We start from the raw sequence: 15,840 nt of genomic DNA, 5'->3' as shown, positions 1-15,840 counted from the left end.
TCAAAATACGACAATAAAAATAAGTCAAGAATAATAAAATTTTACAATTTAGCATTTATTTTTGTGTCATAGTTAGAGTGCCATAAATTGAATCCACATAATTGGTAGAGTGATACATTATGTACAGCAAAAGCACATGCAGATATGGGGCCTAAAAAATGCTGCGAATGAGAAAATATCAAGGAACAAGAAAAATCACATTGGACTTTTTATTTTACTTTTAAACACACTCTATAAATCAAAGCAATCTATTTATAATTTTTTATTCCTTTATCTGTCTCCCTTGATTTACATTTATAGCACATAATTTTATGCATAACATTTTCCAATGAAGTTAAAAAACTCATAACTAAATGACAAAGTTCTTACCTCATGTGTAGCGTATCTTCATGAAATCGCTTTTATAGTTGTTAAAGAAACGGCACATGGCGACATAAGCATGGTAGGTGCAATGAAAAGAATATTTTATATTAGTTTTGTATTATCGTACTACTTTACAGAACTGCATTGTTTAGATACCTTCATCTAAGCATTCTTCTTCCCTTAGCTCTACAATCATGGACCTTCCCAACAATATTTCTAGCTTTACCTTAATGGCAACCTTTCTCTTCCTCTTCCTACTATTCAAAATAGTTAAAAGATGGACTACTTCTAAAACTTCTAAAGCCAATTTACCACCAGGACCATGGGCACTGCCCTTCATAGGGAACACACATCAGATTATTAGCAGCCCATTGCCTCATCATTCTTTAGCAAATTTGGCACAAAAATATGGACCTTTGATGTACCTAAAACTTGGTGAGGTACCATACATAATAGTTACTTCACAAGAAATGGCCAAAGAGATTATGAAAACACATGACCTATGCTTCCAAATTACTTTACCGCTTTAATTGGAAGCTTCCAAATGATATGAAGAATGAAGAACTTGATGTGACTGAATCATTTGGGATTGCATCAAGAAGAAAACATGACCTATGCTTAATTCCTATTGTTGGTTTTCTCAAATTTTTCTACATATTGTTAGAGAACAAAGTGAAAGAAGAAATAAATCTCAGACACAGAAACACAACCATAAGTAAATAGTTTTAAATTATATTTATTGTACTTTATTAAATTTAAACGTGTCAAACACACAAAACGAGAATTATGCACTGCCTTGCCATCTTTTTCTCCTATATATTCCATTATACCATTCTTTCAAAAATATATACCAAAATACCATCTTTTCAGAAATCTTCAACACACAGCCGCCAATCCATTGGGCGGTTGAGTGTAAAAAATTAATGGACCGCCCATTCATTTGGAGGCTGTGTTGAAAACGTATTTTTTTTTTCAAAACTGTAATATATTAATATTTAGTATTATTACATTATTAATTAAATTATTATTGATTTTGTATTAATGATTTTGATTTTTCAGTAATCAACATTATTATTAAAATTAATTATTATTAATGATTTTGTAAAATTAATTATTACTAATAAATTTTGTAGATAAAATAATTGTTTAATTTATAACAAATATGATATATGTTACAATTAATATTGATTTAATATAAATTTCTATTATTAATAAATATTATACATAATAATTTTTTTTTAGTAAAATAAAATATTATTAATAAGTTGGGTAGATAAAATGTTTGTTTAAATTAAAATAAATATAATATAATTTATAATTAATTTTGATTTAGTATAAGTTTCTATTATTAATAAATATTGTATAAACTTATAAAAACTTATAAGAAATATTAATTTAGTAAAATTATAAGAAATATTAATTTAGTAAAATTGTTTCTTATAAATTAAAGTTATAGGTAATAAATATTTATTTATAAATATATAAATAAGTAAATTGCATATAAATTAGAAAAAACGATAAAAATAAATATAAGGAATTTTTTATTTATTGATATAATAACAAGAAAATTACAATGAACCCCACTTAACCATGATTTTGACCGGGACGTGGTAAGCGGTGACCAGTTCCACATGAAGGAGCAAAACCTAATCGAGTAGACCTTCTTTGTGGAACTCGGTTCTCACCCTGATCAACATTCGAAGACCCCGCCTCATTTGTTGGATTTATGAAGTCCTCGAGAGCGTCGTCAGATATGAAGTCTGTCGCACTGCCATAGCTTAATCTGGTTCCCTCGTAATTCCAGTTTGGTTGGGCATATGGGGGCATTGAGGTTTGCATGAAAGGGACGTAGGGTTCTTGTGGTGTTTGGAAGTTGTGCTCTTGTTGGGTAGTTTGTGTGAATGCATATGGATTATGGTGGATGGTGTGTGGTGTATGTGGCTGGGTGTAAGATGTTGAGGGGGTAAAATTTTGGGAGGAGTTATAATGTTGTTGTTGTTGTTGTTGTTGATGGGTGTTGTAGAGGGGTGGGTTAAATGGTTGGTATTGTTGACTGTAGTGTTGTGATGGGGTATAAGGTGGTTGGGTTGGGTTGAAAGGTTGTTGGGCATGGTAGGTGTGTTGTTGGGTGTGAGAGGTGGGTTGTTGGGTGTAGGTGGTTGACGGTCCGGTGTGTTGAAAGTTTGAAGGCGCGGGTTGGTTACGAGGATCAAATAACAATCTATTCTGTGATAGATACAAAGTTGACACAGATCTATACCAATCCATGTAACCCCTACTCGGTTTACACTCATCTGGCATTACAAAGCCTTGCAAGACAGTGTTGCGACGATTTTGCCATTGACGACGCTCTTGCTTGTAATGGTCTTTCCAATTAAGGAATTTCCATTGGTCGGGCGTTCTTCGATCATTTCGAACCGACTGATGTACTATATAACAATCTCAACTACTACTTTTTATCTTCAACACATTCCTGATACTAATCATTCCAATTTATGTAACAGTTTGTATGGAGACCCTATCTTGGGCTTGAAGACGACGACCCAACTGAAAGTGACATGTGGAGTTCAACAACGTTTATCATATGCTTCACTACAGTTGAGATGCATCACTCCGATAGAGTGAAACTCCAATATGGCATTCAACAAGACATCCCGGATTCTCCTAAATGCATGGAGGAGTATCACACGAGTAAAGCATCCGACCAATGGAAATTCCTTAATTGGAAAGACCATTACAAGCAAGAGCGTCGTCAATGGCAAAGTCGTCGCAACACTGTCTTGCAAGGCTTTGTAATGCCAGATGAGTGTAAACCGAGTAGGGGTTACATGGATTGGTATAGATCTGTGTCAACTTTGTATCTATCGCAGAATAGATTGTTATTTGATCCTCGTAACCAACCCGCGCCTTCAAACTTTCAACACACCGGACCGTCAACCACCTACACCCAACAACCCACCTCTCACACCCAACAACACACCTACCATACCCAACAACCTTTCAACCCAACCCAACCACCTTATACCCCATCACAACACTATAGTCAACAATACCAACCATTTAACCCACCCCTCTACAACACCCATCAACAACAACAACAACAACATTATAACTCCTCCCAAAATTTTACCCCCTCAACATCTTACACCCAGCCACATACACCACACACCATCCACCATAATCCATATGCATTCACACAAACTACCCAACAAGAGCACAACTTCCAAACACCACAAGAACCCTACGTCCCTTTCATGCAAACCTCAATGCCCCCATATGCCCAACCAAACTGAAATTACGAGGGAACCAGATTAAGCTATGGCAGTGCGACAGACTTCATATCTGACGACGCTCTCGAGGACTTCATAAATCCAACAAATGAGGCGGGGCCTTCGAATGTTGATCAGGGTGAGAACCGAGTTCCACAAAGAAGGTCTACTCGATTAGGTTTTGCTCCTTCATGTGGAACTGGTCACCGCTTACCACGTCCCGGTCAAAATCATGGTTAAGTGGGGTTCATTGTAATTTTCTTGTTATTATATCAATAAATAAAAAATTCCTTATATTTATTTTTATCGTTTTTTCTAATTTATATGCAATTTACTTATTTATATATTTATAAATAAATATTTATTACCTACAACTTTAATTTATAAGAAATAATTTTACTAAATTAATATTTCTTATAATTTTACTAAATTAATATTTCTTATAAGTTTTTATAAGTTTATACAATATTTATTAATAATAGAAACTTATACTAAATCAAAATTAATTATAAATTATATTATATTTATTTTAATTTAAACAAACATTTTATCTACCCAACTTATTAATAATATTTTATTTTACTAAAAAAAAATTATTATGTATAATATTTATTAATAATAGAAATTTATATTAAATCAATATTAATTGTAACATATATCATATTTGTTATAAATTAAACAATTATTTTATCTACAAAATTTATTAGTAATAATTAATTTTACAAAATCATTAATAATAATTAATTTTAATAATAATGTTGATTACTGAAAAATCAAAATCATTAATACAAAATCAATAATAATTTAATTAATAATGTAATAATACTAAATATTAATATATTACATTTTTGTAGAAAAAAAATACGTTTTCAACACAGCCTCCAAATGAATGGGCGGTCCATTAATTTTTTACACTCAACCGCCCAATGGATTGGCGGCTGTGTGTTGAAGATTTCTGAAAAGATGGTATTTTGGTATATATTTTTGAAAGAATGGTATAATGGAATATATAGGAGAAAAAGATGGCAAGGCAGTGCATAATTCACAAAACGATATCTAATACATAATTACATATCATTATCATATGAAAATTTCTATAACAAAATATGATAGAATAAATATTAAAAATTACCACATAAATACGAAGAAGAATAATATAAAAATAATATATTTATCCTTATAATTTAATCACGGTTTATCTCACTACGACCAAATTAGAGTATCATTACTCTCTATTTATGAGATCATTTCTCTTGAAAGAATAAAAAATAAAGATAATTAAAAGCAAAAATTATAGAAAACAAAATGAAAGAAAGAATTTCAACAAAAGAAAAAAGAAAGTTAAACATAAAAGAAAGAAACAGGGGAAACAAAAGATACTTAGAAAAAAAATTCTCTTATGTATGTGTTAATTCTCAATTGCTTTTGATAGTGTTAATAGTATAAATAACATAATATTCCATTTTAATGTAATTATTAATTAATAATAGTTCATTTGCATGTTTGAGATTCCACCAACGCGAATGTGTTGTTATTTGATAATTCAGTTTTCATATTTTTTTTCTTTTTTAGATTTTATCTTCCGAAAAGAATCATCTTCAAGTTGTAGAAGAACGGTATACTGTACTTTTTTGTTACATTTAATTATTTTATTTACTAATTTATTAATTATTTTGAGGGAAATATAGTGTAAATGTGAAATGAAGTAACATTATAGATTTTTTTTCACAATTTTATTTAGTAGCTATGTCTTGATTGTTTAGTGTGTTAGTTGAGATGTTTTAGTTATTTTTATGATTTTGCAGAGATCTATTATGTATTAGTTAGATGAATTATGCTTTTGCCGCCAATATCATTAAATCATAATTATAATTAAGTTCTTGCTATTGGAGTTACAAAGTTTTCTTTACTTTCATAGTTCCGTGCTTGCCACATCTATTATAGTTCTACCTTTTATATCTTATGAAGCTTAATTAGGAAGAATTTTCAATCAATATATAAGAATTTTACTATTTTATTAAGTTACAATCTAATCTTATTATATTTTAAATAGAAAGTTTAAGTTGAAAAATTAATTACATTTTTTAGTTAATATCTATTTATTTTATATATATATATATATATATATATATATATATATATATATATATATATATATATATATATATATATATATATATATATATATATATATATATATATATATATATTAGACAGTTTTTTATTTTATTTTAAAATTACTTTGACTTATATTATTATCATTACTACTATTTTTATAGTATTTTTATTTATGTAATTACTTGCCTTTATTTGTAAGAGAATATATTTAAGTAGTTCTTCGAAAATAATTAGCTATAAGAGTTAAAAAGTAAAACTGATATTTTTAGGATCACCGGTTGGATATGAATGATAAATAATTAAGTATTTTAGAGAATATCTTTTTATTAATTAGTACAATAGTTTATAGATAATGCAATATAAAAATTTACAAAGAATAAAAGAATGAGATAACATGTTAAAAAAGGTAGAGAGATGACAAGAGAGTGAGAGAAATTGAGTAAGATATGATAAAAGATGTTAAATATTTATATGTGACATATGATCAAAATAAATATTTTTTTATCAAACCACTATCTTTTTTCACTATATTTTTTAATTAATTTAAAACTACAATCTATCTATAATTAAAAATTAACTTAGTTTTTCATATAATTAAGTTATAGTGACTCAATTTCTCACAACATTTTACATTTCAATGCTTAATTAATATGAAATATTTTTATTTATTTATCCAACATGTTCATTTTTATTGACTATCCATTTTAAATTTATTTTACCTACTTTCTTCTTCGTCTTTTTCATTTTTTAGTTTAGATTTATATTTTTAGCATATGTTTTACAAATATCATTTTTGGAGTATTTTTTTTTAAAAAAGTATATTTATTTTAAAGAAAATCTATATTTACTACTATTTTTCAACATTATTAATGAACTATGTTGTTATAAATTACATTCGTGTTTGACAATTACATTAACAAAATGGAAAATAATACCCATCAGATATCAAGTCAACAACAAATGGCAACAAGAGACGAAAATGAAAGGAAGAGGGGACAAAATATGAGCAACGAGCAGAGAGAAAACTATTTATCTAGACGACGTGAAAATTATAAACGGCGGAAAGAGCAAGAGAAACAAGTTCAAATATCTCGCATTATAAACAACCAGTCGAGAGTTCCATTTTAAAATTTTACAAATATGTTAATGATGTTGCACTTGGTTGGTCATGATCAATATATACATTATATCGTACATTATATGATTTTGTTTATTTGTCATATCTCATTTTATGTATTTAAACCTGCATATCATAACTGGACATCACCTAATCAACGAATCAACATGAATCAATCCGATACAGGTATAAGGGATATTGTTCTAAGTATGCAAGCAATAATTTTTATACATGTATATACATTGATTATTATTTTTGTATCAGATGATATGAATGTTGATGAAGCTTTGGAGGATGCAGTAATATCATATGTTAACATAGATGCCAGAGAAAATGGTGCATCATCATGTCGTCCTCAAGGTATGTTCATAAACATTTTATGTCAAATAAATGTAGCTTTTACTCGAGTGACATAAATTTAAAATTAAGCAATATTAAAATATTCTAATTGAGGCATCTTGCGTACTTTTTTTATTTGTATTTTAGATTTAGATTTTAGATAATATTTAGTAATCAATATCAAACTTCTGCCTGTAGAGTCAGGACATGCTTTTCGAACAAAACAAAATATTGCTTGAAATTTCAAAAATAACATGATGATGGCAAAATCCTGGCTGCCTAATCCAATTACCTGTAGACACTGCAATGCAAGATTGTTTCATCATGAATCACATGACACGTGTTTTACTGGTGGAAATGTATCATTTTCACGAGTTAATGCTCATATAGAATTGCAACAATTATTTTTGGATAGTTCAGCTGAAGGAAAACATTTTAGGAAACATATTTGAAGTTATAACCATGTGCTCTCATTCACTTTAATTGGTGTTCAAGTTGATGAGAACATTCTTGCATCTGGCCGTGGTATATATACATTTCATGCTCAATGTGCTTTTTACCATAACATAGGAGGTTTCTATCCAAATGAGGGTGTCAGACTGTGTTTCTTACAACTATACATCTACGACAATGATAATGAGCCACATAATAGAATGCAGGAAAATCCACAACTGCACCAAATTGTAGTTCACAAATTACAGAAAATGCTCCATCAGTTTAATCCTTTTGTAATTAGGTTCAAGCAACTGTCACTACTTCCAAATATCAGTGAATGTAGCCTCATACTTAAGGAGCGTCCAATTAATCACCATCAATACAATATTCCAACTGCAGAACAAGTTGCGACAATTATTGTTGGATGTGATACATATTCTATGGAATATGGAAGGGATATTAATTTCATTCGTCATGATGGAAATCTCAAGAAAGTTCAAGAGATAAAGGGATATTATGATCCTTTGCAATACCCCATATTGTGTCCATTTCGGACACATGGTTGGGACGTTAACACAAAAATTTGTAATGGACAAAGAGTGTCATGTCGAACATATTACAGTTACATGATTCAGGTGAATTTAGATTAATTTTAGTATATAGTATACTTAGCTAAGCATTGTTTAAAAAAATTTACATTTAGCACCTACATTTTTTTCAATCAACTGTAGATTCGCCCAAATGATCAATCAATGTTTTTAAATGCGGATCGACTATTGCAACAATATGTTGTTGACAATTATGTCAAAATTGAATCAGGGAGGTTAAGGTGGATTAAAGAGCACCAAAGTGATATACATGTTAAAGTGTACCAAGGTTTACAGGATGCTTTGCATGTTGGTGAAACTAATGCAGGTACAAATTAATGTAGCATAAATATACAGTTTTATATTAATAAGTAGTTGTACTTCTAATGATAATCATTCATGTATTCTAAAACTAATGCATTTCATGAATCACCATAGAAAATATTGGAAAAAGAACAATATTGCCATCATCGTTTATTGGTGGTCGTCGAGACATGACACAACGTTATGAAGATGACATGACTATTGTTCTTAATGGCGGAAAACCAGATATTTTTCTAACAATGACATGCAATTCTTCTTGGAGTGAGATAACATCAGAACTTTTGTCTTTTCAAACACCACAAGATCGTCCAGATTTCCTAACAAGAATATTTCGTTCGAAATTCGAGCACTTAAAGGATGATGTTAGTAATAAAGGAGTCTTGGGAAAGGTTCAAAGCTACATGTATGTCACTGAATTTTAAAAACAAGGATTGCCGCATGTGCATATGTTGTTGGTCTTAGAAAGTAACGACAAGTTGCGTGACCCAGAAGAGTATGATAGTATGGTAAGAGTAGAAATACCTAAATTAGAATGTGAACCACATTTGCATGAAGCTGTTGTATAAAATATGATCCACAGATCTTGCGGCATAATCAACCGAAAGTCTCCATGCATGAAAGACGAACATTGTAAAGAAAGGTATCCCAAACAAATCTTGGATGAAACACGTCAAGGCACTGACTCATATCCCGAGTATAGGAGAAGGTTTGATGAATCTATATTGTTAGGTAGAGATATGTCTGTCAATAATAGATGGGTGGTTTCTTATAACCCTTGGTTACTGTTAAAGTATGACTGTCACATTAATGTAGAGATTTGCAGTAGAATTAAAAGTATCAAGTATCTATACAAATTTGTCTACAAGGGACCTGATTGTGTGACTATGGAGGTTCATAAAGGATCATGCATGGATGAAGTTCAGCAATATGTTGATTCAAGATGGATTTGTGCTCCTGAGGCATTATGGAAAATATTTCGATTCACTCTTTACCGATTATATCCTTCGGTTGAAAGATTATAGATCCACTTGCCGAACCGCCATCAAGTGCGCTTTATGATCATCAGCGAATTGCAGATGTGTTAAATAATGAAAGCAACTCCAAAATAATACTCACACAATTATTTGCATTGAATCTACGAGATCCACAAGCAAGAAATTATATATAGAGAGAGATTCCAGAGCATTATTGTTGGAATAAGCGGGACAAGGAATGGCATCACAGGCGGTCATCAAGAAAAGTTATCAAAAGAATCTATACGGTATCACCTTCGAAGGGAGAGAAGTTTTACTTGCGACTATTGTTATCTCATGTCACAGGTCCAACTAGTTGAGAATATCTTCTTATAAATAATGGCACGACTTTCAATACATTAAAAAAATCAGCCGAGGATAAGGGATTTCTAGAGACAGATCATAGTATTCGTGATTGTTTGGTTTAGGCTACGAGTCTCCGAATTCCATACGCTTTACAGAGGTTATTCGTGACAATTTTAATATTTTGTGAACCTATTGATGTTAGAGGCCTTTGGAATGAGTCTTTTACACATATGGAAAAGGACCGTACATCAGATTATTAGCAACCCATTGCCTCATCATTCTTTAGCAAATTTGGCACAAAAATATGGACCTTTGGTGTACCTAAAACTTGGTGAGGTACCATACATGATAGTTAGTTCACCAGAAATAGCCAAGGAGGTAATGAAAACACAAGACCTCAGCTTTTGTGATAGGCCAAATCTTATGTTATCTACACTATTTAGTTACAATGCTACTGATGTTATATTCTCTATATATGGAGAACAATGGAGGCAACCGCGAAAAATATGCGTTATAGAGCTATTGAGTATAAAACGTGTCCAGTCATTTGGGCTCATAAGAGAAGAAAAGGTGTCTAATCTTCTTAAATCAGTAGTTGCAAGTGAAAGATCAATTGTTAATCTTTCTCATAAGATTTTCGATATGACACATGGTGTTGCGGTTGGAAAAATGACAGAGTCGCCATCATCCTTTATTTTTTCCTAAGGAACAGGGAAATAATGAGAAAACCTAATAGCTAAAGGTGAAAGACTAGGTTCGGGAGTCGGTTAGGTAAGAGGAAGGTGTTAGGCAACCCTTACCTCTATTGTACTCAATGAGATCCTCCTCTAATTTTAGGATTAGTGTATGTTTCTAAGGTGTTTGCTTTAATATTTGTTAATTATTAATTCTTTATTTATTTACATAAGGTATTACATTTAAATGGACGAGAGACCCCAAAAGGGTTTTTATCATTATACTCGATAGAGTTTACAACTATATGCCTACGTACCTCCGCACTAAGCGAGGGATCAGAGTACCGTAGTTCTTCTTAAAAAATATTGGTTGGTTGGTCGTTTTTATCCCTTGAAAGTTCTCACGCATCGAGGGTGGAGAAATGTTTTTAGAAAATGCTTCAATACACTAGGGTAGAGGTCTTACGATTTGAAGTGAAGTTGTATTGATTTTATCCCTTTATCCATCACAAAAATCTTATTTTAAATTATTTAAGAAAATAAAATAGGAGTCATAGTTATGTGATAACCCCTTATCCCGATTTAATCCTGATTTAATATTTGATAACCCCTTTATCCCAAATTATATCACATGTCTTTATCTCGTTTTAATTTGAGAATGTCATTTAATTTAATAATAACATATTAAATATATAATACAAAAATAAATCAAATTAAAGATAATACAAATAATTTAAATAAGATGTCATAAGATATATCCTTTTTCCCGACTTTTATCCCATTTGACATCCCTAGAACCCTACTAATTATCCCCGATTCTTTGTCCTAATTCATGATTTAATTAGTCCTAATATAAATGATAAAAAAAACTGATCAATTAAAATATTATCATCATACTTAATTAATTAGATAAACATGTCACAAAATAACAAAAATTTAATTTTAATTTTTATTTGAATTAATATTAAATGGATAAATCGTAATTAATAATTAGTTAAGTGATCAATTAACTAAAAATTAAATGGATGAATTATAATAAATAAGTAATTAAGTAATTAATTAATTAAAATTAAAAAAAAAATCGAAAGGGGGTGCATTTTTGTACAAATAAGTAAATGGGTCGTTGGGATGGGGTGCAAATAGAATTGGAGAGAGGCTCATTGGCCTTTCCGAGCCCACTGTGCCTCCAAAGCCCCCCTGGAGAGTCAACGATGGACTCTCCATCATGATCGTCTGATCGGTTGACTGGAGAGTCAACCAGATCAAATCTCGAGCGTAGGATGAGATGACCAGGTAAGTATGCTGACTAGAGGGACGATGAGCAAAGTCAAGTGATGAATTACGGTGGACCTGGCCGCGTCAGATGAGTCAAAGGTCAATTCATCTGAAGGCCTCACAGAGGGCCACATGGGGGAAATTCAATGGGACATGGGGACGTATTTAAGTCCCTTTCCCTTCAGTTCGTCCTTATTTTCCCCTTCTCATTCTCTCTCTAACTCTCTGTTCTCTCTCTACTTCTCTCTGCTCTCTGCCCTCTATCTAGAACCCAAACCCTTCGGCCTCCCTTCTCTGTCTTGTGCCACCACCCAAAACCCCACCTTCCCCAAATTCAAATTGAGTCTCAACCGAAATCTTCAAATGCTCATCAACATTTTTCCAGAACCCCTTATACCCTTCAACCTAGGTTCCCCGGATGAACTCTAGGGTTCATAAGATGAACCCTAACTAGTTCTAAATCCAGAAACCCTTCCCCTTTAAGAACCCTAACTGGGTTCTAACGATCCCTAAGAACCCTAAGGGTTCTGAGAAGAACCCCACCCCTACCCAGATGAACCCTTGGGTTCATCACATGAACCCTAACCCTAGACCTTACCCAGAAATAACCATAAACTACCCAAATCGATACAAAACTTGCATCGATCAATAAATCACAACAACCTTAACCCTAAATCTCAACCCAAACAGCAAAAAATAGAATAATCATACCCATGTACCCGAATCAAAATCTTACCCTACGACAACGATGATTACTCATGGATGCACAATAAATCAAGAATTGGAGGCCTACCTCTCCTGCAGTGTTCGAATTGAGCTTAGTCCTCTCCCTTTTCTTCTACTTCGCCTAATTCTCCTTTATTTTGCTTTTTTGCAGGTACAGTGAGGCGTAACTCCAATAGTTAGGGTTTCAATTTGAAAATCCTAAGTATCTGATTTGTGGAGCTCTAGTGGAGGACGATGGATCACAGGGGCAAAAAATTAGTTTCTTAGGGTTCTCCTTTCTCCCCCTATTCTGTTTTAATCTTAGGTTATTTATAGGTTAGAATTAGGTTAGGTTATTCAATTAGATTGGTTCATTTAGGAAAATTAGAATTTGATTTGATTGTAGTTTTATTAGATTTTAATTTTGTTCAAAAATAGATTTAGGGTTCCAAATTGTAACTGATATTTGTAATGTCTTTTGGTCTGAGTTTGATTATGTAATTCATGATTTGAATGTTTTGGAATAAAAGTGGAAATTTTTTATTGCTCATTGTGTACGCAAAATTAGGATTTCTGAATGGGGAAGAAGATGAACAGGGTTCGAGTCAGGCTTGACCCGGTTCGGAGTTGGGTCCTGGGTTTGACTCAGTTGACCCTTGGGTTCTCTAATTGACCCAAGTGTAAGGAGGCCCAGATTAGGCCCAATACACTTTAATTCTAATATTAATATTAACAATAATAATCCAATAATAATAATAATCCACTAATAATAGTAATAATATTAATAATAATCGCATAATAATAATAAATAACAATCCAATAATAATAATGATAATATTAATAATAATAATAATCTGATAATAATAATATTAATAGTAATAATCTAATAATATAATAATCCAGTAATAACGATAATATTAATAATAATAATCCAATAACAATAATAATAATAATATTAATAATAATAATCCAATAATAATAATAATAATCTTAGACATTATATCAATAATAACATTCTTAGTAATAAATAATAATAATAAATAATCATTATTTTAATAAATAATAATAATAACTTAACCTTAATAATAGTAATTCATCGTTAGTAAGAATATTAATACTCTAATAAACCCAAGTATCCTATAAATATTTCCCTCAAAATAATAATTTGACAAAAAATTAATTTATCCCAATATTATTACATTTTTAATTAGTAAAAATAACATTATAAACCATTTCATCTTAATATTAACCTATATACCTCTAGTACGATGATATTTTATATTATACCACTAAATCAAAATTAAGTCTCTATGAGGAACTAAAAGTCAAAACGGTCCTCCTTTAACTTTTTAGGTCATTGGAGTTAACCAGATGTCCCATATTCTGAATATGTTAGTGATTTATATCCTAAGTTAATAGAAAGGACAAAAAGCGTGGTCAAAATTGGGGTACGACACGTGGGATCTTGGCGAGGGTAACTTTTGGAAAAAGGAGTAAACACCATCAAGTATTCAGATCAGCATTTGATGAAATGATAAGTTTATATGGAGGATTTTGTATTGGTGATTTGTATCCATCTATTAATATGCTTCTAACAGTGAGTACGATGAAAACCAAATTTGAAAAACTTCACCGAGATATTGATATGTTAATGCAAGATATCGTCAACGATCACAGAAGCATTCACATGGAAGTTAGCAAGGATGAAGATATAGTTGATGTTCTTCTCAAGATTCAACACGAAAATGAACACACACAAAATCACGTGACTGATATAAACATGAAATCAATCATCCTGGTTAGTTGCCAATATATTAATTGTTCTTTCCACAATTTAAAAGACCAATTTGTAAATTTGCATATATGTTACTATGAATCCATTTGTAGGACATGTTCGCTGCTGGTACTGAAACATCAACAGGGGTTATGTTATGGTGTATGTCTGAGGTAGTAGAGAATACAAAGGTAATGGAATAAGCAAAAGGTGAAGTAAGAAGAATGTTTGATAAAAAAGGATATGTGGATGAGACATATCTGCATGAACTGATATACTTAAAGTGTGTCATCAAAGAAACACTAAGGTTGCATCTTACTGCACCATTGTTAGTGCCAAGAGAATTCAGAGAGAGATGCCAAATCAATAGATATGAGATCCCAACTAAGTCAAGGGTCATAGTAAATGTTTGGGCTATTGGAAGAGATCCAAGGTATTGGGTTGAAGATGAGAGTTTTAAACCTAAGATATTTCTCAATAACCCAATTGATTTCAAACGCATAGACTATGAGTTCATACCATTTGGTGCTGGAAGGAGGATGTGTCCAGGAATAGCATTTTCCTTACCGAGTATTGAGCTATATCTTGCTCAATTACTTTACCATTTTAATTGGATGCTTCCAAATGATATGAAGAATGAAAAACTAGATATGACTGAGTCATTTGGGATTACATCAAGAAGAAAACATGATGTATTCGTCATCTTTGAAATACATTGTTTAAGCAAATAAGTTCACTAAGTATTTTATTCGTCATCTTTGAGATTGGCATCGAAGCCGATAGCAGTGGCATGATAGTGGGTCTAGGTTCGGTTTGTCTAAACTCTTGATCACACAATTTACTCAAATTGATGATATTATCAGTGAGACCTTCAACTATAACTACATCGTCCATACATGGGAGGCCTTGGAAGTACAATTTTCCTTTTTCAAGAATTTTAATTTTGGCTCTATCGTCGAAAGTAGCATAGTTATTGGACTAAGACTCTAAGTCTTTCAAATACTTATTTTCTCTTATCATGTATCTAAAGAATCCACTATCGAAATACCAGTCTTCATGAGAAGATACTATTAAGTAGGTATACGCTACATGACTCTGAGTTTCCTCCTTGGTTTTCCACACTTTTTTAGAGCACACATCTTTTAGAGTACTCTAGGTAGGGCGAGGTGTATACTGGTTGTAAGTCCTACAATATAATTTGTAGCTCAAATGTTGTATATGACATTTTCGAAGATAATAGTGACATACCTATAAAACTCTGACATAAGCATTAGAGTACTGGTTTTGAAGTCAAACGGGATGTTGAGACTTGAAGTTTGTCATGATAAACTTTGTCTTCTTAGTAGGTGGAAAAAAATTATTTTTAGACTTTAGTGACTCATAATCGAATCCAAATACTTTCATATATTTTGCCACCTTACTTACGCCTAGAATTTCATTAAGGGTTTTAGAAGCAGAATTTAGCATGCGAACAGATTCAGTCATATCTTTAAGTTTGAAGTTTAAATGATCAACTTCTTCCTTTAAGTCGGAGGTTGTAG

The 15,840-nt window shown here is 31.4% G+C and overlaps 1 pseudogene; it reads left to right on the top strand.

The window, feature by feature from the left end:
* The first annotated feature begins 525 nt into the window (after nt 1–525).
* LOC127117613 (cytochrome P450 71D10-like) lies at nt 526–15,840 on the top strand (annotated as a pseudogene).

The sequence above is a fragment of the Lathyrus oleraceus genome, chromosome 2 (assembly GCF_024323335.1).
Source record: "Lathyrus oleraceus cultivar Zhongwan6 chromosome 2, CAAS_Psat_ZW6_1.0, whole genome shotgun sequence".
In the NCBI taxonomy this organism is placed as follows: Eukaryota; Viridiplantae; Streptophyta; class Magnoliopsida; order Fabales; family Fabaceae; genus Lathyrus; species Lathyrus oleraceus.
Note: the sequence above shows the minus strand (reverse complement) of the source record. Positions and strands in the feature narration are given on the sequence as shown.